At 42.6% G+C, this 22,687-nt stretch overlaps 1 pseudogene; it reads left to right on the forward strand.

Annotated features, from left to right (window-relative positions):
• The first annotated feature begins 2,998 nt into the window (after window positions 1-2,998).
• Window positions 2,999-4,960, forward strand: LOC114774596 (speckle-type POZ protein-like; annotated as a pseudogene).
• The last annotated feature ends 17,727 nt before the right edge of the window (window positions 4,961-22,687 follow it).

The following is a 22,687-nucleotide window of genomic DNA, read 5'->3' on the forward strand; positions in this document are numbered from 1 at the left end:
ATAAATGCTGCAAATGTAAATGTAATGTTGCAGAGTCTGGCAGTGAGGGCCCGAATGCTTCGGTTCCTTTTTCCAGATGGCAGGAGGGTGAAGAGCCTATCGAAGCACTTCATCATGATGGGTGTAATGCAATGGGATAGTGGTCATTGAGACACGAAACTGAAGACTTCTTCAGCACGGGCATGATGGTGGTGGCCTTGAGACACGTTGGAACAATGGCGGTGCTCAGTTTGCAATGTAACACTGTTGTTCCTGCCTTGTATGATGTCAGAACTATTGACAAAATATTTGCAGTGAGTTGGTGCAGGGAGGACCAGCACCAAAATCTCAAAATCTTAACAATAATCATATATCTGAAACCTGTTAAGATCACAGATGCCACTTTAGATGACATGAGAGAGCTGACTACTGATATTTGTCCTGTGGCTATACAGGCATCATATCAGTTGCCCATAAGCCTATATGAATGAATTCTCTATATGAATGTATTAGTCCAAGCCTCGGTAGCCTCGGGATTTGAACCAGCAACCCTTCTGTTTATGGGGCCGCTTCCTTTACTGCTAGGCCACCACTGTCCCTTAAGTGGAGGACTGAACCAAAAAATGAAACACTGATCTTGTTTTCCATCCTTCCCAGTGACATACGATGCATGCTGATGTGGCGGCTTGGATATTGTTTGGATGTATGGTGCCCTGTATGTATATATATAGTTTATTTGTGTTTGCCTCTTCATTGTTACATTTGTTTTTTTTTGGTGTATTCTAGTTAAAAATACTAGTTAGTAAGATGTATGTAATGAAGTGTGGGTGGATGTCGCCACCTAGTGGGGAATCTGTATAGTTAAGGTAAAACATATAAGAGGTGGAAACCATAACAAACAGACACTACACATGATGAAAGTCACAACGAGAACAAGACATGGGCAGGATATATTTTATACTAAAAATAAACAGATGAAATGATCAAGCTAATAACAAGGCACATTAAAACTCTGGCCAGGAGTACCAGAAAATATCAAGACAAGTGCCAAACACTGGTATAATTCAAGAGCTTTAAAGTCAGCAGAACAATAAACTCAGCATACAGTGTAACGAAATACTGTTTCACTTAGGTTCTTTCCTCCCTGGTAAATTAACATATTTTTAAAGAAGAAATTAGCCATACAAATTTACAAATGTACAATAAAAATTTACAAATGTACAATAAAAAACAAGCAACAACAAAGAAAAGACAAAAGACAGAAAAACAATACAAATTGATGTGCAAAAAAAAAGACAGATATAAATGTAAACACTCATCATTTAAAATCAAACAAATATACAAGACTCAATGTGTAAAAAGTGTGAATGCAGTTCAGTTCAGTAGTCCTTTAGTGATGGCAGTGAGTTGAAGGCCCTGACAGCTTTATGCTTCTGACTTTAGCATTTTGGGATGACAAACGAATAAAAGTCATAGAAAATTACAATAACAACAAAGGGGGGGTGGAAAAATATTAATGTTCACAGTTTAAATATTTTATATGGAAAGGATACTACATTGAATTTGTATGTAGTAAAAAAAACATTCTCAGCTATCTCCTTATTCGGTGGTCTGAGATCAAACCGGCCTGGAAGTACAACAGGAGGAGGCCGTTCATGAAGGAGCTTGGATGACAACTGGTGACACCTCACATCAGGCCATGTGTGGGCAGCATTAAGTTACATTTCTGTTCCTTGAGCTCACAATTTGGAACTATTGCTCTGTGATTTATTTTAATAAATTTGGAACTTGACAGGTATTTCTTACACACTGAGGTGATTATAACATGCAATAGAGCTCAGCAGTTGTGTAGAACGCTCCACAACTCGTCCACTTCTTGTACATTATATTGTACATCTTTTCAGATTTTTATATTGCAAATTCTGGAAATCCAAACTCATTGTACCAATTGTACTAAGCATGACTGTGCAAGTATTTTCTTATCTTTCCTATTAACACACTTTACTCTTCAATTTAGAATAATTGATTTAATTGTTTTTTTCTAATAAACAAGGTGCATGTAAATTGGCCTTGAATTTCAAATGGAATAAAAAAATTGCATCAATGTGCTTGAATGAAGTTGTTATTAACAACCCCTAGAGGACAAAAGGTGTATAGCAGCCGAGGGACATGACGAGGGTTAATTATCACACACATCTGATCAGCTTCTACCCTGTAATTGTTAAAAGAGCAGCAAACTGCGCTTTACAACAAGTTTATTTTATACTCTTTTTACTATTTCAGCAATTCATTTACAGTTGCATTTTTTAAAAGCTGGTTTTATGCTGCACGTCGCGTCGGGAAAAGTACGTCATTGTCATGGTAACGGAGTTTATCACAACATGCAGGATTTAAAATGAACAGTCAGAGCTGCGAGGACAGAGAATCTGAGTAGCAGCGAGTTGGTGAGTAACTAAAAAATCAAGTTGTCGGAGGTGGAGCAGCTGCTTTCTGATCTGGCAACATGATTTCTAGATAAAATACTGACGACAAACTGCAGCAGCGCCGCTTACCGACCCGACATCATGTTAAAGACTCTGATACGAATATTCACGCAAACGCCGTAATTACTGATTGTATTTTCCATGCGGCTTCAGTTATTGAAAAACGAGGTGAAGGTACTCGGTGTAGTGACCAGGTAACACAGCGAGTAGCACATGGAACCAAATTATTCACACTTCGTAGTCTGGTTGTGTGACTGTAGTTTGCTGTGTTTGCCCGTGTACTTTTACTGCAGGAAGGTAAATTCAGCATTTGTAGATGTAATTTCACCACAATTTCATCTTTCTGTTCTTTAGTCACGTGGTTCTCTCCCTGTCTGGCTGCATGTTGAGATGTTGGACACTTGTTAGCACTGAAATATCAGGACAAATATATTGCTAATAAGGTCCTGTGCAAATATTCAATTATGTCTCTTTATTCTCTCAATCATTTCATATAATTAGAGATTTCTGAGATTCAAAAGACTGCAGTTGTTGGAGAAGAAGAGGTTCCAGAGTGAAGAGAGAGTCATCAGAGAAGAGGAATTCATCAGCGAGGAGAAGATTCCTGATTCAGCAGCAGAGATGTCCAGCGTCCGCTGCTACACACAGTGCAAAACTGAAAAGTTTTCACTGACCTGGACCATCACAAAGTTCAGCTTTGCCGAAGCTGTTGTGAGGAGCAGCTCCTTCACCAATGCCAGTGAAGAGTTGAAATGGTAGGTGTGGCATCCATGAAAGATCTCAGTGCTGGACTTCTGCTCGAGACTCTGGCTGCTGTTGCTCTGAATGGCGGCGTCTTTCTTACACTGCATTTCTTTTATCTCTGTCTTCTCAGGTCCCTGCTCTTGTACACGAATGGCGTAAGCCACTACGAAGGGTACCTGTCTCTCTACTTCCAGCTGGACAGTGGTCCACAGACAGGTATCCGTGCTAAGGGCAGGATGGTCATTCTCAACAGCGATGGAGAAGAGGCCATATCCGGAGGTGAGTCCGCCTGGAGATACAAAACAGTGTAACTGTGTGTGTGTGTGTGTGTGTGTTCTCTCACTTTCTGAACTCACACGGCCTATTTGTGTGCTTTTTTCTGCAGAGATTAAAGTCCACACCATGAGGGACAGGAATGTCCTTGGATTCGACACCTTCGCCAGACGGGAAGACGTCATGGACGAGGAAGCGGGAATTCTTCGGGACGACACCCTGACAGTGACCTGTGAAGTATGTTCTGTCTACATAACCACACTGAACACATTAGACATGTCAGTAACAGCGTCTCCTATTGGACGCTGACAGCGTTACTTGTGTGTGTGGGATGTTGTAGCTGAGTAAAGTGTAGTAACCGCTGTGTTGGCTTGTTGTAGATTCACGTGTTGCTCCCCGGAGAACACCCAGCGTCAGCAGGTGAAGGTGCCCGTGTGCAGGATGGCTGATGAGCTCGGGAACCTGTGGGACCAGTCCTGCTCCCAGACTGCTCTCTGGTTGTGGGGGGACAGGAGTTCCAGGCCCACAAAGCCATCCTAGCAGGTACCACACTCACATGTGCACAAACGCCAACAGTGATTGTGGAAGTGGTGATCTTCTGGCGATCTAACGTTGTTCCTTTTTTTTTTCTCTTCTGCAGCTCGCTGTCCAGTCTTCAGGGCCATGTTCACGCATGACATGAAGGAGCGCCAGACCGTAAGTCTCTGTCCTAAATCGTAGCCCTTGACCTGTAATCCCCAATATGTTTCACGTTACAGAAAAAAAGAAAGATTTGTAATCCTCATTATTTGTAGTTTAACAGACACAGTCCAAACTCTGACTTCTCTCTTACTGTCATTGTTCAGAACCAAATTCATTTCAGCTCTGCTTTCTCCTCTAGAACCGCGTGGAGATCCAGGGGTGGAGCCGGAGGTCCTGAGAGAGCTGGTGACCTTCATTTACAGCGGCAAAGCACCCAACATAGAGGACATGGCCGCCGATCTGCTAGTAGCAGACATGGTAGCTAATGCTCACACACACACACACACAGTAATGCAAACTCAGCACACACTTACTCAACAGGATCTGAGACGCTCTTTTTCGCTCTCCCAGTATCTCCTGGACCGACTGAAGAGGATGTGTGAGGAAGTTCTGCGCAGGAGTCTCACGGTGGAGAACGCTGCCGAGATCCTCATCATCGCTGACCTCCACTTGACCCTGGAGTTGAAGGAAGAGGCCATCACCTTCATCAACAGGTGGGTGACGCTCCCACAGCTCATTAAATCTGGGCTGTTTCTTACTTTCAGAAGATAGATGATACTGTGTGAATCTTTAATAAACAAGAAGCTTTATCTCCTTTTCTCTTTTAGCCATTTTCAGACGTCTTGAGGACACCTGGATGGAAGACCGTCCAGATGGATCATCCTTGCCTCATGGCGGAGCTGTATCGCTCCCTGGTCTCTGCTGGGGCTTCGCCATCCAAGCGACCTCGGCTCTATTAATTTTCCTCTCTTTTATTGTCCCTTTTTTTTATAATATGTGTTTCATTTTGATGATTTTGCAGGACTTGGTGTTGTTCCCCACCTTGATGACATCACCAGGACTTTTCAGTATTTTTTGAACTTATTTGAGGTAGTTTTTGAAGAAAAAAATTCTATAGTTTTAATTTCATATAATGCACATAACTGTTATAAAACACAAACCTTCTTGTACACACTCACTTACACCACACATGGAGTTTCGATCTGATTGAACGTCTGATTCTTTTTCAGGATTTCCAGACTGGTTTTGGAGCAGTACAGCAGATTTCATTTTTAATGTTCATATATGTTTTATTATAGTAGTGATTATATTATTGCTTGTAAATATTATCGTTTTTGTTACAATTGTGTACATATGTTTATTATTAGTAATATTATAAAAGTAATTTACCATTTAAGTAATTTAATTAATAATTTTGAGCCTTGTTTCTGTTCCTCACAAGGTTTCTTTTTGTCTTTTCTGTGGCTTTGGGTTCTGCAATTTTAAATAATTCCAATGTACATAGTTTAAAATAAAAATATGCTAAATCAATAAAGTACATTTTGCACAATATTTATGAATGTTTGCACAATATTTGTAAATAAAAATAAAAATGATGCTTATTTGATGCTTATTTCATTTTTATCCAGAAGTGTCTAGGGTTGTCTACATACAGCCACACATTCCTGAGCATAAATTCATAATAATTTTAGAAACTGTATAATGTACCAGAATATCTTTATCACATTTACATTTACAGCATTTATCAGACGCCCTTATCCAGAGCGATTTACAATCAGTATTACAGGGACAGTCTCCCTGGAGCAATTTAGGGTTAAGTGTCTTGCTCAGGGACACAATGGTAGTAAGTGGGATTCGAACCCGGGTCTTCTGGTTCATAGGCGAGTGTGTTACCCACTAGGCTACTACCACCCTAGTATCACTGTAACACTGTGTTATCACTGTAACAACTACAATGAAATTAGGTCCAGTCCCTGAGCCAGAGATGAATCTTAAATTAAAAGCTATCTTAAAAAGTAGACATATACTAATATAATACAAAATGTAATATCGAATATGATTAAAATATAACATTTTAATTTAAGGGTGAGGTAGAAACTTTATTGCAAATGAAAAAAGAAATTGAGTTGGAGGTGGAAAGATGGATTAAATGTCTTTGAGTGCCCTGGTGGCAACAGAGTAGAAGCTGTTGTTTAGTCTGTTTGTCCTGGTTTTAATGCTCCTGTATCTCTTGCCTGATGGCAGCAGTTGGAACAGGTCATGATCGGGATGTGAGGAGTCTTTTGTGTGAACTGTGCAGTTTGTGTAGATTCTATGTGCTTACGTTGTTGAGGTGTTTTTTTTAATGGTTCCCACAATGTACTCCCCATTGGAGTACAATCTGGGGGTTGTCTTTTGTCTCCTCTATACTCATGTGTATCCTGCTCTTGTTTGTGACCTTTTCCCCTATATTCCTGACCCAATGTGCTGTGCTGTGTTTATGGTCGGGTCGATGGCCAAGTTTCACTAGTACTTGTACTTTTGACATGGTTGCAACAGCAATAAAGGATTTCATCAATCAATCAATCAATCAATCATAACACATACCAAATGATAAATAGAATGAAGTTATGTATTTATTTGAAGTAATTTATTTATTGCCTTTTTTTACTGATAACATGGACACCCCATATTTACTTTAAATGTATTTAAAAAATTTCCAAGTCAGGCAAAGATCACTAGATTTTTTGTGGCAAAGCAGGACTTTAATACCCAAACAATTAACATTACAAAAGGCTCAAAGAGAAAAAAAGGCCCCATAAAGAGGTCAACTAAACATACCGAGATCAAATTCACAAACACTAAGACACCACTTAAAAATAATTAACTGACCCATTACACAAATAGATGTAACGTTAAAGAAAAAAATATATATTAAAGTAAACTATAATGTGGGATGTATGAAACTATTTTTAATAAACAGTAAATAATAAATAAAGTGCAGAGGGTGTTGGTACACTATTAGCCTGTGTGACGGCGGGCAACGGCAGGGACCCTCCAGCAGAGAGAGAGAGGTTAGTCTGCTGTCAGGTTTTCTCTGCCTGGGATATGCCGGATGGTTAAGCGAACGGGTTGCGAGTCCAGGTTCCACCGACTGAGTCTTCCATTGCAGTCCTTCATCTTTTCCATCCACTTCAGTGCCTTATGATCTATCTCCAGCATGAATTCTCTACCCAGGAAGGTAATAGCGGAAAGAGTCAAGGACCCACTTAATAGCTAGTGCCTCCTTTTTCCACCGTTGAATAGCGAACTTCTCTGGGGAACAGCTTCCTACTGATATATGCAACAGGATGACCATCATCAATTATTTTCAAAACAAAATATTCCTTTACAAAAACTGTACCAACCATACAGGACAGAGCAAACCCACTTTCACTGGAAATATGCTCTACACATTACCAGAAATAACAACTAGGAAAAACTGGACAGAAAACATGTACAAAACATGACAGACACCATAGGAGACTCAACATGATTCACAAGATCAAGAATCCTGTCAGAACAGATCTCATGAACAGAAAAGAAAAGAAAGCTCCTTCACAAACCTCTGCCCTGGATCCTCGCTTTAAAGGACTGAATTTTCTAACAGAGGAGGAGAGATTGGATATAAACAGAGAAGTGACTGAAGAGACAGCATAAATTATAAACTGATCTGAACATATATTATCATATTACCCCCAATCCCCATAATTGATATTCTTTTGGTCCAACACAGACCAAGAGTATGGCCACATCATCCCTGCTTGTGAGTTTGCTGGGACAGTCACTCAGGAATATTGAAGGAAAAGTAGAACCCAAGACCCCCTTTTGCAAGGGCTGAAGAAATAAAGAACAGGTACTGCAAAGCTTCGTCCCTACATCTGACTCAGGACGCCCTTGAATTGGTGGCAGTACACAAGCTCACATTCCCTCTCATTCCACAGCCAAGAGGATTTGAGCTTTTTTATTATTATTTAATTAATACTTCCCAGAACAATTGTTACATTTCAAATTCACTGCACCAACATATTACAGTCTTATGACACAGCTGTTTAAACTCAATTTAAACAGCATAATGAAAGTATAAAGCAACGATTAATAAAAACTTTATTCATAAACATTGTATCAACTATAGAGAAAGAACAGAGGACACTTTAAACAAACTGTAAATTGCTCTTTATTGCTTTAAGTAGACATTACTACTTATGATTTCACAATGATAAGTCTAGGGAACACATAAACATTTAAAACAATAATCATCCATTCAAGTGTGTGTGTGTGTGTGTATATTTCCATGGGTTAATCAAATGACAAAATCAGCATAAATGGTTTTTTAAAATCTGTCATAATGAGCCGTGAAAGTATGCTGAATTTACATGGAATTACACAAATAACACTCTTGCTGAAGTAGCAGGTAATGTGCTACTTCTTTCTCTCTTCTGACCAACGCTGTTTTTCTGTCTCATAAAAGGGAGACTTTTTGAAACTGCTCCCAGGTCATCTCTGCCTGCAAACCCTCTACATGGTATAAACAGTAGACTTTTGGAAGAAGGAGTAGCAGCAAAGTCCTGGAAGCTCATCCTGGGATCAGTGAGACCCTCGGCTGCATAGGTCTTGAACACCTTTTGAGAGCAGTAGAAGTATTTAACTTCCGCTGACTGATAAAAAAAGAATGGTGGTTCCATCACCAAGGAAGTGGGATTTTGGCTGGCCACATGCAAGACAATTCCTTGTGGTCTTTTTTGTTGTTGCTGCTGTAGTGCCTACTGCTTCTCCACAATTTCCTTCACCATCCTGTCTACATCATGTCTTGTCAGAGATGATACTGGCACTGGGGACTCCTGGTGGGAGGATTAAATTCTGCTGGTGGCAGGGTAGTGACTGTAACCTTGACTGTCTCACTTCCTGTAGTAAGATTCTGCCACAGGTTCTGAGTCTCCTGGAATCTCTCCTCACTTGTGTTCAGTGAAGAGCTGGTGTTCTTCTTCTTAGCCAGGTGCTTAATATATCTTAAAATATGTCCACTTGCCGTGGTCCAGGACAAAGACGCGACCCGCCTGTCTTAATTGGGCCAGTTGCGGGCAGCTTTTGGGGATGCTGGTAAAGGTAGGGGTGGTGGTGTCTGATCTGAAACAGGGACAATATGAGTTTGACAACTCCAACAAAACACCACATTGTGTGTGTGTGTGTAAGAGAAAGAAAGTTAATAGAAAATAGTCCAGAATATACCAATGAGCAAACCAAACCAATGAGCAAAACAGAGAACACTGCCGATACAAACTGGCTGAATGCACTGTAGAGTGAAATATGCTCTGAAACACACAAAAAATCACCTCATGCAGTGTGAAACAAGTGGTTAGATGACTTAAGCTTGTTAAGTGAAAGTGAAGTGATTGTCACATGTGATACACAGCAGCACAGCACAACGGTGCACACAGTGAAATTTGTCCTCTGCATTTAACCATCACCCTGAGTGAACAGTAGGCAGCCATGACAGGAGCCCGGGGGAGGGAAGCAGTGTGTGGGGACGGTGCTTTGCTCAGTAGCACCTCAGTGGTACCTTGGCGGATCGGGATTCGAACCCAGCAACCTTCTGATTACGGGGCCGCTTCCTTAACCGATAGGCCACCACTGCCTTGGTGGTATCACACCAAGACTCTTTACACAAAATATTCTCGAATAGCGAGAGCTACGTTTGGATCACTGGTAATGTTCATGTTTTGAAAAATGCGCTACAGGCCAGAGGAACGTCCGGTTCCAAAGACGAAAAGACTGTCGTCCAATCATTGATGTCTCCTGTTGCTGACTGGTACCTACCCTTTCCGGTTTCTTAATGTAATTGTGATTCTCAATTTGTTTGTGTGGTTTGCACTTCAGGGCCACCGTACTCATCTGCCTATAATCCATTATATCCTCGTTTCACTACAAATAATTGTCTTCATAAATTGATTTGCGGTTGCTTTTTGAAGTGTTACTAATAAAATATCTACTTGAATGTAATTTCAATAAACTGTACATGAGTTCTCAAACGTGCCACGCTTGTCGAAACACAAGCGTCTCTGCAGAGCGCATTTTCTCCACTGCAGGAGATGTGGTCACTGCTAAAGATCCACTCTCAAACCAGAGCCTGTAGATCAGCTGGTATTCTTGCACAAAAACTTACAAATTCCCCAAAGAGTATTGTTTTGTGGGTTGTGTCTGTGGTTTCTGTATTTAACAGATATTTCTTTATCTGAAGAAAATTAATTTTACGCTCAACTTTACAAACATTTCAATTCCACATATTACAAACTCTTCTTCAATCCCCTGTAATATACTCACTTCCTAAATTATGTGAAATATTTCAACAGAAATACATATTACTGGAATATTACATTCATTCAATAGCTGCTATACCCCTTTACAGAATCAACACACATTCATACTTTCAACCCATCAAACAACAATTTTCATAATAATACACAACGGTTTTAACTCCATATGAATGCAATAATTACTTTCCATCCCACAGTACACCAGTGGTCTTAAACATATGTACACATCACATAAATAATACACTCAATCTACCTGACAATAGTAACATGATCAAAGAAACGCGAATGGCGCGACCACCATTTCACTGAACTACGCGTGTCTCCCCACTCCTGCGGTGTGTTTTTACTAACTCCTAACCATGTGATACCTGTCGCTTTTTCCGACCGCTCCTATGAGTAATTTCTCTATTATACCCAATGTTGTATTTAGAAATAGTGGTGCATTATAATAACCTGAATTAACAGAGAAAACACTAATGCCCCCTCCAGTGATTGCTCTCCCAGGAGTACACAGAGACTGTTACAGCCTACATCAACAAATGCACTGTTACATGCAGGATTGTAACAGTCACCAAAACCATCACTGTCCGTGCCAACCAAAAGCCATGGATGACAGGGGAGGTCTACAGGCTGCTGAAAGCTCGGAACGCTGCCTTCAGAGTTGGAGACGAGGCGAGCCTGAAGACAGCTAGGGCCAACCTTTCCCGTGGCATCAGAGAGGCTAAGCGACAGTACTCCAGAAGAATATCTCGTCGCTTCAATGACAGCAGAGACACACGGAGCCTGTGGCGGGGCATACAGACCATCACGGATTACAAGCCCCCTCCACAGACCTGTGATAGCACCATCTCCCTGCTGAACGAGCTGAACACATTTTTCGCTCGCTTTGAATTGAAAAACAGCACCACAGCACAGAAGACCCCACCCCCTCCTGGAGACCAGGTGTTGACTCTGTCCCCGGACAGTGTGAGGAGATCCCTCTGCAGGATCAACGCTCGCAAAGCTCCGGGTCCTGACAACATTCCTGGTCGTGAACTGAAGGACTGTGCAGTGGAACTCACTGATGTCTTCACAGACATCTTTAACATCTCACTCTCCCAGGCTGTCGTTCCCACCTGTTTCAAAGAAACCACAATAATTCTGGTGCCAAAAAAGTCATCTCCTTCCTGCTTTAATGACTACCATCCAATTGCACTTACCCCCATCCTCATGAAGTGCTTTGAATGGCTAGTCATGAAGCACATTAAATCTGTCCTTCCCTCCTCACTGGACCCCTTCCAGTTTGCATATCGGCCCAACTGCTCGACCGATGATGCCATCTCCACTGCACTCCACTCAGCACTCACACATCTGGACTCAAAAGACTCATATGACAAAATGCTGTTCATAGACTTCAGTTCAGCATTTAACACTATAATCCCACAACAGCTCACACAAAAACTGATCCAGCTGGGGCTCAACACCTCACTGTGTAACTGGCTGTTGGACTTCCTCACAGGAAGACCACAAGCAGTACGGGTTGGCAGTAACACATCCAGCACCATCGTTCTAAACACGGGGGCTATGTGCTCAGGGATATGTGCTGAGCCCCCTCCTCTTCACTCTGCTGACCCATGACTGCACTCCGTCACACTGCTCCAACCTCTTCATCAAGTTTGCGGACGACACGACTGTGGTGGGTCTCATTAATAACAGGGATGAGTCTAACTACAGAAGCGAGGTGAGCCGCCTGGCCACGTGGTGCGGAGACAGCAATCTCTCTCTGAATGTGGAGAAGACGAAAGAGATTGTTCTTGACTTCAGGAGAGGAAATACTCAGCATGCTCCTCTTACCATCAACGGTGAATCTGTGGAGAGAGTGAGCAGCAACAAGTTCCTGGGGGTGCACATCACTGAGGATCTCTCCTGGACAAATAACACCACTGCACTGGCCAAGAAAGCACAGCAGAGTCTATACAGGGAGTGCAGAATAATTAGGCAAGTTGTATTTTTGAGGAATAATTTTATTATTGAACAACAACCATGTTCTCAATGAACCCAAAAAACTCATATCAAAGCTGAATGTTTTTGGAAGTAGTTTTTAGTTTGTTTTTATTTTTAGCTGTTTTAGGAGGATATCTGTGTGTGCAGGTGACTATTACTGTGCATAATTATTAGGCAACTAACAAAAAACAAATATATATACCCATTTCAATTATTTATTTTTACCAGTGAAACCAATATAACATCTCCACATTCACAAATATACATTTCTCACATTCAAAAACAAAACAAATACAAATCAGCAACCAATATAGCCCCCTTTCTTTGCAAGGACACTCAAAAGCCTGCAATCCATGGATTCTGTCAGTGATTTGATCTGTTCACCATCAACATTGCGTGCAGCAGCAACCACAGCCTCCCAGACACTGTTCAGAGGTGTACTATGTTCCCTCCTTGTAAATCTCACATTTGATGATGGACCACAGGTTCTCAATGGGGTTCAGATCAGGTGAACAAGGAGGCCATGTCATTAGTTTTTCTTCTTTTATACCCTTCTTGCCAGCCACGCTGTGGAGTACTTGGACGCGTGTGATGGAGCATTGTCCTGCATGAAATCATGTTTTTCTTGAAGGATGCAGACTTCTTCCTGTACCACTGCTTGAAGAAGGTGTCTTTCAGAAACTGGCAGTAGGACTGGAAGTTGAGCTTGACTCCATCCTCAACCCAAAAAGGCCCCCACAAGCTCATCTTTGATGATACCAGCCCAAACCAGTACTCCACCTCCACCTTGCTGGCGTCTGAGTCGGACTGGAGCTCGCTGCCCTTTACCAATCCAGCCACGGGCCCATCAATCTGGCCCATCAAGACTCACTCTCATTTCATCAGTCCATAAAACCTTTAGAAAAATCAGTCTTGACTTTCAGCTTGTGTGTCTTGTTCAGTGGTGGTCGTCTTTCAGCCTTTCTTACCTTGGCTATGTCTCTGAGTATTGCACACCTTGTGCTTTTGGGCACTCCAGTGATGTTGCAGCTCTGAAATATGGCCAAACTGGTGGCAAGTGGCATCTTGGCAGCTGCACGCTTTACTTTTCTCAGTTCATGGGCAGTTATTTTGCGCCTTGGTTTTTTCCACACGCTTCTTGCGACATATGTTGAATATTTTGAATGAACGCTTGATTGTTCGATGATCACGCTTCAGAAGCTTTGCAATTTTAAGAGTGCTGCATCCCTCTGCAAGATATCTCACTATTTTTGACTTTTCTGAGCCTGTCAAGTCCTTCTTTTGACCCATTTTGCCAAAGGAAAGGAATTTGCCTAATAATTATGCACACCTGATATAGGGTGTTGATGTCATTAGACCACACCCCTTCTCATTACAGAGATGCACATCACCTAATATGCTTAATTGGTAGTAGGCTTTCGAGCCTATACAGCTTGGAGTAAGACAACATGCATGAAGAGGATGATGTGGACAAAATACTCATTTGCCTAATAATTCTGCACTCCCTGTACTTCCTCCGCAAACTAAGAAGAGCAAGAGCACCAGCCCCCCCATCATGTACAGAGTCTACAGAGGAACCATCGAGAGCATCCTGTCTAGCTGCATCACTGTGTGGTTTGGAGCCTGCAATGCGTCCTGCCAAAAAAGTGACATCTACTGGACAGATTTGGTACTGAATATTTTGAGTTGGTTTGCTCAAAACAGACGGTGGTTTTGCCCATGCTTGTTGAAGTGTGTACAGTGCTGTTTCTTGCGCTAGAAACCCTCGGAGTAGATACGTCATCTGTTTACCAACACTTATATGTATATGCTCAGTAGCTTTATGAGATGTACGGGTTTGGAAAATGTCACATTTGATAATGTAAACAGTGTTCTTTTTCATGTTAGCATTACTAGCCTGATGTGGACTCACGTTTGCTTTCTTACTAGCATGTAAAAGCAGAAGTTTTGCTTAATGTATTTAGCTGTTTACTCTATGTAGTGAAAGATTGTCTTTGTGTTTCTTTAGTTTTACTGGTGGGATTAAAGACATCTGTGTGAGCCATAACTTGTTGGTACAAACGAAATATACAGTAAAAAGTGAACTGAACAAGTGTGCTTGGGCTTCATTTCAAACCGTTTGCTATCTGCCTATACATTGTTCGGACACATTGTTAGGGCAGAATACTTACGATGAAAGCTTAAAACGAGACAGAGGGCTGAAGTGAATGTTTATTTGAGCGCCTCGTCTTTAAAAAAAAAAAAAAAAAAAAGTAATTTATGCCAACGACCGGATTTGAACCGGCGACCTCTGGACTCTTTGTCTCAGCGCGCTACCGCTGCGCTACATTGGCAGAACAATTCTTAATGGTAAAATAGTACTTTGACATGGGCAAATGTACAAAAGCCATATTTTGCCCGTGTCCTTCGGCAGCTTTTGCAAACTTTTGGGCTGCTGCTGCCACCTGCTGGTGTTTAACGCTCACACACCGGCGCGCACCGCAAGCGGAGCGGCTTTTGGCTCAACTCGCAAGGTCACGTGACACTCTTTTATGCAGCCGCAAGGGGGCGCAAAGTCCCCGCTGCCTGCAAACAACAACAGCCACGCGAATCAGGGAAAAACAAAAGAGGAACAACAATCATTTCATGGAAGCGCCTGACGGACTGCACAAGTGCTCGCCTGTAGAACACTTCATTAGGCACCAAATAGGAAAACCTGCTGCCTTCACCTTAAAGAACAAAAAAAATTGCGCGAGCCCACATCTTATGGAACTGCTCCTTGGTGCAGACGACCCGGGTTCGAATCCTACCTGAGACGCATTCTCAGTGCAATCAAAGCAACAAAACTTCAAACTTTTACAACATGTGTGCCACAACACTCAAAAAATTTACTAAAATAAAGTATTTCAAAACAAAAAAATTGAGCTTTTTTATTAATATTTAATTAATACTTCCCAGAACAATTGTTACATTTCAAATTCACTGCACCAACATATTACAGTCTTATGACACAGCTGTTCAAATTCCATTTAAACTGCATAATGAAAGTATAAAAGCAACGATTAATAAAAAACTTTTTTTTTTAAACTATTTTTCATAAACATTGTATTTTCATAAACATTGTATCAACTATAGAGAAAGAACAGAGGACACTTTAAACAAACTGTAAATTGCTCTTTATTGCTTTAAGTAGACATTACTACTTATGATTTCACAATGATAAGTCTAGAGAACACATAAACATTTAAAACAATAATCATCCATTCATCATCCTGGTTCTTTGCTGATGTGGTGTTAGCGTTACGACCGAAGAACGACGTAAAAAACGGATTGATTGTATGCAAATGTGTGTATGTGTGTATATTTCCATGGGTTAATCAAATGACAAAAATCAGCATAAATGGTTTTTTTAAAATCTGTCATAATAAGCTGTGAAAGTATGCTGAATTTACATGGAATTACACGAAAAACACTCTTGCTGAAGTAGCAGGTAATGTGCTACTTCTTTCTCTCTTCTGACCAACACTGTTTTTCTGTCTCATAAAAGGGAGACTTTTGAAACTGCTCCCAGGTCATCTCTGCCTGCAAACCTGCAGCTGGAAATGCTTTTGGTGAAGGCAGGTCAGTGCTGGACTCTGTAAGATCAGGCTGAGGTGGGCGATGCCACAAACAGAAAAGTAGCGAGCTGGACAAGATCTGATGAGAATGTGGATCTGCTGATCTGCCTGGTGGCTGTGCAGCAGCATGAGCTTATAGGAGGACCATGGTGCTGAGTGAACTGTGTATCAGACATACACAAAAAAAATTAATACAGGCAGCAAGAATAAAAATATGGGTGGTAGTAGCCTAGTGGGTAACACACTCGCCTATGAACCAGAAGACCCAGGTTCAAATCCCAAGCAGAGGACACATTCGGTTGTGTGCACCGTGTGCTATGCTGCAGTGTTTCACAATGACAATCACTTCACTTTCACTTTCATAATATTAGTCCTATTGGAGAGTGGGAATATAAACTATTGAATAAATCATTTTTAGGACCCAACACAGCTTTTCCTCTCACTTAACACAGAGTGCTGAACTTAGCAGAGAGTGGTGAAGATGGTAAGCATGGACATCATGGGAAAAAAAGAACGTATGGGCAATACTTAGTTGTTTTTGTATTTATTACTGTCACATGTACTAATATTAAAATCATGATCCATCTCGATTTTTTTAATCCTAGTTCTCTCAACACAGCCACCAGTTCCTAGTCTCCTGCGTAGGGCTGACATTAAAAACTGGAGCTGTTCTCATCACCACCGCCTGTGTGCAATCCGCTATCTGCTGGTGACATGCCGTCAGAAGTAGACCAGGAACCTCCAAGAGCACATGGTGGTCCTCTCAAGACGTTTGCTGTGTATAGTTTATTGGTGTCAATACAGTGATGCATTTGACTAATCTTTTGTAATGATTTTTTCATAGATATTGGACACACACACACACACACACACTTTACACACTAAATAAATAAATAAATAAATAAGTGGATGCTGCCGTGGTCTTGCCAGCTAGTCCTTAAACTCAATAGGAATTAAGTACACAGCTCAACTATGTTAAGTAAATCACTGTAAAAGTATCAGAAAGTATTTCTAATGCAGGAACACCAAAATAGTCTGACTTTTACAAAAGTCAATTATTGAATACATAAATAAGCAGAGTTCAACCATGTCACCATGGTTACAAATGCGGAGAGCCCACAAGCTAAAATGCTGGTGGTCTTCTGGCATTTAGAAGAAATGTAGTTGTTACTTCTTGTAATGTGTAGAGCATATTTGCTGTTGAAGTGTGTTTGACACAACGCCCCTCCCACCCTTCTTGTCCTTTTCGCTCTGTCCTGTATGGTTGGTACAGTGTTTGTAAAGTAATATTTTGTTTTGAAAGCCTTTATTTTAGTTCATTTTTGAGTGTTGTGGCACACATGTAGTAAAAGTTGAAAGTTTGTTGAGAATGCGTCTCAGGTAGGATTCGAACCCGGGTCGTCTGCACCAAAGAGCAGTTTCATAAGATGTGAGCACGCGCAATTTTTTTTGTTCTTTAAGGTGAAGACAGCAGGTTTTTCTATTTGGTGCCTAATGAAATGCTCCACAGGCGAGCACTTGTGCAGTCCGTCAGGCGCTTCCATGAAATGATTGTTGTTCCTCTTTTGTTTTTACCTGATTCGCGTGGCTGTTGTTGTTTGCAGGCAGCGGGGACTTTGCGCCCCCTTGCGGCTGCATAAAGAGTGTCACGTGACCTTGCGAGTTGAGCCAAAAGCAGCTCCGCTTGCGTACTAAATACATGTTAATATACAGAATTCCTGTTCATAATTAAATGTCTTTCCTTGTTTTTTTCCTGTCACTGAAGATGAAAAGGTTCTTCCTGGGAAGCTTAAGGTGTCTTTCAGGAGAGGACCATCAGGACATCTAAGGCAGGATCCTTCAGATGAAGCTAGGAGGATCAAAGACAACCCCTCCTGCAAGACAAGTCTGAGAGAACAGGTGGTGAAAGAGAATGCCCGGTCCATTGTTTTAATCAGAGGAGGGGATGTGTTGGGAGAATATGTTGTCCAGTTTGGGAAATACAAAGAGAAGACTTTTTGTTGGCTTCTTGAAAATGATGTTGGCTACACTTTATATTTGATCAGGAAGGTTGAGGATGAGGAGAAGGCTGGACAGTTTAATCCAGAAGGACTAAAGCAGGACAGCAGGATCTACTGTCTTTTTTAGAGTATACCAGAAGATTCCAGGACATTAAGAACCTCATACACTACCTGGCAGTAAGAGCAACACCACAACCAAAACTGAGGATGAGAATTTGGTTGGGTTTGGAGTCTGTGCTGTCAAGACCTGGAAGGACTTTTAGGACAGCAGGGATAATGAATATGCAGCGTTTATCCTCAGAAAGCAACGTGTCCCAGGCTCCAAAATGTACTGGCTACAGCAGGACCTGAAGCTAAAACACAGCAGTCTTCAGAAGACCACTGAACCCCAAATCCAGCTTCACAATCTGTATGTCAAGATTAATTTCCTTCCAGATGAAGGAGGAAGTTCTATTCAACACAGTAGAAATATTGATCCTATTTCTTAACATTAGAAGGATTTTGAAGTTCAACTTCAGGGTTGATGTAGGATGTAAAATGGATTTTATGGAGTAAGGTAGTGGAGGAGAAAGATATTTACCTTTGCATCCAGTCGTATAGAAAACACAGATCCAGTCAGATCAGACCGGTCAGCAAATGGACGCTACATGGACAAACACAGACAGACACAAACACAGAATGTTAGTGCAGTACATGGTAGCAATAGTACAAATATCAGGTAATTGTCACGGCCACCATATCACCTCCAGCTTCCCAGAGGAAGCACGATCAACCAGGGAGACAGCAGCATAAAAATAAAAACAATACAGAGACTATATACAATTATTTGGAGAAAAGACTCGAAAAGAAGAAATATAAGTTAAACAGAGAGACCAAACTAATTCAAAAAGCGTATGGTTTTTATAGCCTTCCGGTTGGAAGACCCAGTTATGTATCAACATTTGAAAATTAACCCAATTTTTTAAAAGAAGGCTTTTTTTGTTATTATTTACATCTATGAATAGAAAACTTGCCATAAACTATAAATAGGTTGAGCATATATTTTCCGAATACAATGTAAAGGGTAATTTGCTTGTCTTTTTATTAAATTCGGTCAGAAATCCGGGTCCGCTCCCGGGAACCGTGCTGTCCTCCAGCCCTGCCAGCTCCATTAGCCGTAACGCAGAACGAAGCCAGCCGCTGTACTCCTGCATGACGCGTACAAAGTTGTCCATGTAAACGTTGTCCCCCTGACGCCACCTCCTCCTCCTCCGTCTTGTCCATATTCGCTGCGAAATCGTCCGTTCCCACTTTGACTCGTGACACCATTGTAGCATCGTGGCAAAAACGAGACAGAGGGCTGAAGTGAATGTTTATTTGACCGCTGTCGGCCGCAGTGACGTTTCCTCGTCCATTAAAAAAAAGTTAAATGTTATTTATGCCAATGGCCGGATTTGAACCGGCGACCTCTGGAGTCTTGTCTCAGTGCGCAACCGCTGCGCTACATTGGCAGAACAACTCTTAATGGTAAAATAGTACATTTGACATGGGCAAATGTACAAAAGCCATATTTTGCCCGTGTCCTTCGGCAGCCATTACAAACTTTTGGGCTGCTGCTGCCACCTGCTGGTGTTTAACGCTCACACACCGGCGCGCACCGCAAGCGGAGCGGCTTTTGGCTCAACTCGCAAGGTCACGTGACACTCTTTATGCAGCCGCAAGGGGGCGCAAAGTCCCCGCTGCCTGCAAACAACAACAGCACGCGAATCAGGGAAAAACAAATAGGAACAACAATCATTTCATGGAAGCGCCTGACGGACTGCACAAGTGCTCGCCTGTGCAACATTTCATTAGGCACCAAATAGAAAAACCTGCTGCCTTCACCTTAAACAACATCTGCGTGCCGCGTGCCCACATCTGCCCAGGGTGGTAGTAGCCTAGTGGGTAACACACTTGCCTATGAACCAGAAGACCCGGGTTCGAATCCTACTTACTACCATTGTGTCCCTGAGCAAGACACTTAACCCTAAGTTGCTCCAGGGAGACTGTCCCTGTAACTACTGATTGTAAGTCGCTCTGGATAAGGGCGTCTGATAAATGCTGTAAATGTAAATGTAAATGTACATCTTATGGAACTGCTCCTTGGTGCAGACGACCCGGGTTCGAATCCTGCCTGAGACGCATTCTCCACAAAACTTTCAACTTTTACAACATGTGTGCCACAACACTCAAAATGAACTAAAATAAAGGCTTTCAAAACAAAATATTCTTTTACAAACACTGTACCAACCATACAGGACAGCGAAAAGGACAAGAAGGGCGGGAGGGGAGTTGTATCAAACACACTTCAACAGGAAGTAATGTGCTCTACACATTACACAACTGCATTTCTTCTAAATGCCAGAAGATCACCAGCATTTGTAACATTTGTAACCATTTGTAACTCATACTGAGTGAGCTGTGATTTTCCCTCATCCAGAGCCGGCTTCCAAAATCTCAGAAGAGCCGGAAGAGAAACCCCACGACACAGAGCCAAAGGTCTCCAATGTCGCTACAGACACAAACAGCACGCACAAGTCTCACCTCTTTGACTTGAACTGCAAGATTTGCACAGGTAAGAAAGAATAGATTTTCGCTTACAAATATGGTCAATCATCAGGAATAAGGATGTTTTTTTTTTTTTACAGGGATTTGTTTTGCTAGATTGTGATCGTTTATATAGTTTTTAATGAATGCTTGATGTGACATTTTAACAGGACGTATGGCGCCCCCTGTGGAAGAACCAAGCACCAAGGTGGTGAAAGTGGCCACTACAGTGGTCAGGAGGCAGTCTACTGCAGAAGGAGATGTGGCTCCCACACCTTCCATGGGGACAGAGGATGAACTCAGCGCTTTGGAAGGCAGCCTAATGAAACCCGGGGTCTTATCCATCTCTGAGGGCAGGTATGATCACTTTCCATGTTTCATTAATTCTTCTCATTATATTTAAATATTTTATTGTGGTTTTAGAATGTTTGACTGGATGATAAATTAATAAACATGGGCTGTCTGTTTTTTACAGACCAGAGAATCTAGGCAGTAAAGAGGATACAGCCACATTTCTTGCCAGTTTGGACCATCTGTGGAGAGCCTAGTGGGTAACACACTCGCCTATGAACCAGAAGACCCAGGTTCGAATCCCGCTTACTACCATTGTGTCCCTGAGCAAGACACTTAACCCTAAGTTGCTCCAGGGGGACTGTCCCTGTAACTACTGATTGTAAGTCGCTCTGGATAAGGGAGTCTGGTAAATGCTGTAAATGTAAAATGTAAATGTCACTTTAACACGGCCCACGAACCCCCGCGGAGAAGAGTCCGGACACGGCCGAGACGTTCCTGTGCGGCTCGAACCCCCCCGAGGTAGCACACCGCCTCGTAGTTGAGGGTGACGTAGCGCTCGTACGGGTCGACGTCTTCGAACAGGAAGCGGTGGCCATTGAGGAAGACCTGGACCGCGGTCCGGCGGTGAAGGACCCGCAGGTGGTTCCAGGTGCTGCGGCCCAGCGTGGATTAACGGGACCGGGATCCTGTCCCCCAGGTTAATGGCGACCTGCAGGTCGCCACCCCGCAGTCCGACAGACAGGAAGTCGTCGTCGTCGCTCTCCGCCCGCCCGACCCACGTCAGTAACCCGTCCTCTGCGCTGCTGGAGAAGTCGAGGGACAGCTGCGTGTGCCGCAGGTCCCGCGTCCGGTACTCCGGGTAGGTCAGCTTCAGGTAGGACCGTCCCACGAACCTGATCTCGTCCGTGGACGCGGCCCGGACACAGTGAGCCCCGGCCCGGCAACGTCAAGGACGCACATGGACGGGCTGTTCCGGCACAGGATGGACGTGTCGCACATGGGACCTGTCCACAAAAAATTGTGTGTGTGTGTGTGTGTGTGTGTAGAAAAGAAAGTTAATATAAAATAGTCAAGAATTTACCAATAGCAAACCAATATTTAAATGCTCCTCTTTTGTTTCAAATGGTGAAGGCGGTGGTGCTGCAGGGACCTGAAATTGGTCGTCCCCTGGAATGTATTGCTGAGATTGCAGCATCTGATCTTCCAGTGTTGAATAGACCTCTGCAGTCATTTCTAATTGTCTGCCTTTCCTCTCCAGAAAAAAAAAACAGTTAAGGTGTCAGCAGTTGGAATTTAAAGAGAGGGAATTATGGAAAATATTACCTGTGCAGTGACCTCCATCACAGGCTTTTCTGAGGAGACGTGATAGAGGAACACCTTCAGAGCTGAGGGCTGCAGGACTGAAGGGGAGTGTCCCACAGCATCTACAGCCTGTGTGGTCTGGATTGTTTTCCTGAGTATTATGTCTCGGCCTGTCGAGAGGGGTTGGACGACATCCTGGCTCTACATACTGAAGCCCAAACCTCTCTCCAGTCTCTCTGCTGGATGTCTGCAGTACTGAATATTGGGCCCTTACAGTCACCTTCACAGAAGCCTTTTTCAACTCTACAATTAACACATGGTCAATCACTGAAGGTACGGCCATATCTGGTAGCTTCAAGTCAACCAGTCTCTGGAAGTTCCTGCGTGCTAATCCGGTCATCCCTTGTGCCTGAAACAACTCAGGAGAGACACGTGTACCTGTCACCCACTGGGCCTGATGGAAATGGAAACCTTCTTGTTGGGAGGTACCCTTCATAGGAATCCACACAGGCACAGCTTCTCCTTCACCCAGGACATGGTTGCAGAGTTCCACCGTAGCAGTATAAAATGCCCTTCTCCACCTCAGGAGCACTCAAGCAACCCCTCAGGACATG

This window comes from Denticeps clupeoides, unplaced genomic scaffold (genome assembly GCF_900700375.1).
Source record: "Denticeps clupeoides unplaced genomic scaffold, fDenClu1.1, whole genome shotgun sequence".
Lineage (NCBI taxonomy): Eukaryota > Metazoa > Chordata > Actinopteri > Clupeiformes > Denticipitidae > Denticeps > Denticeps clupeoides.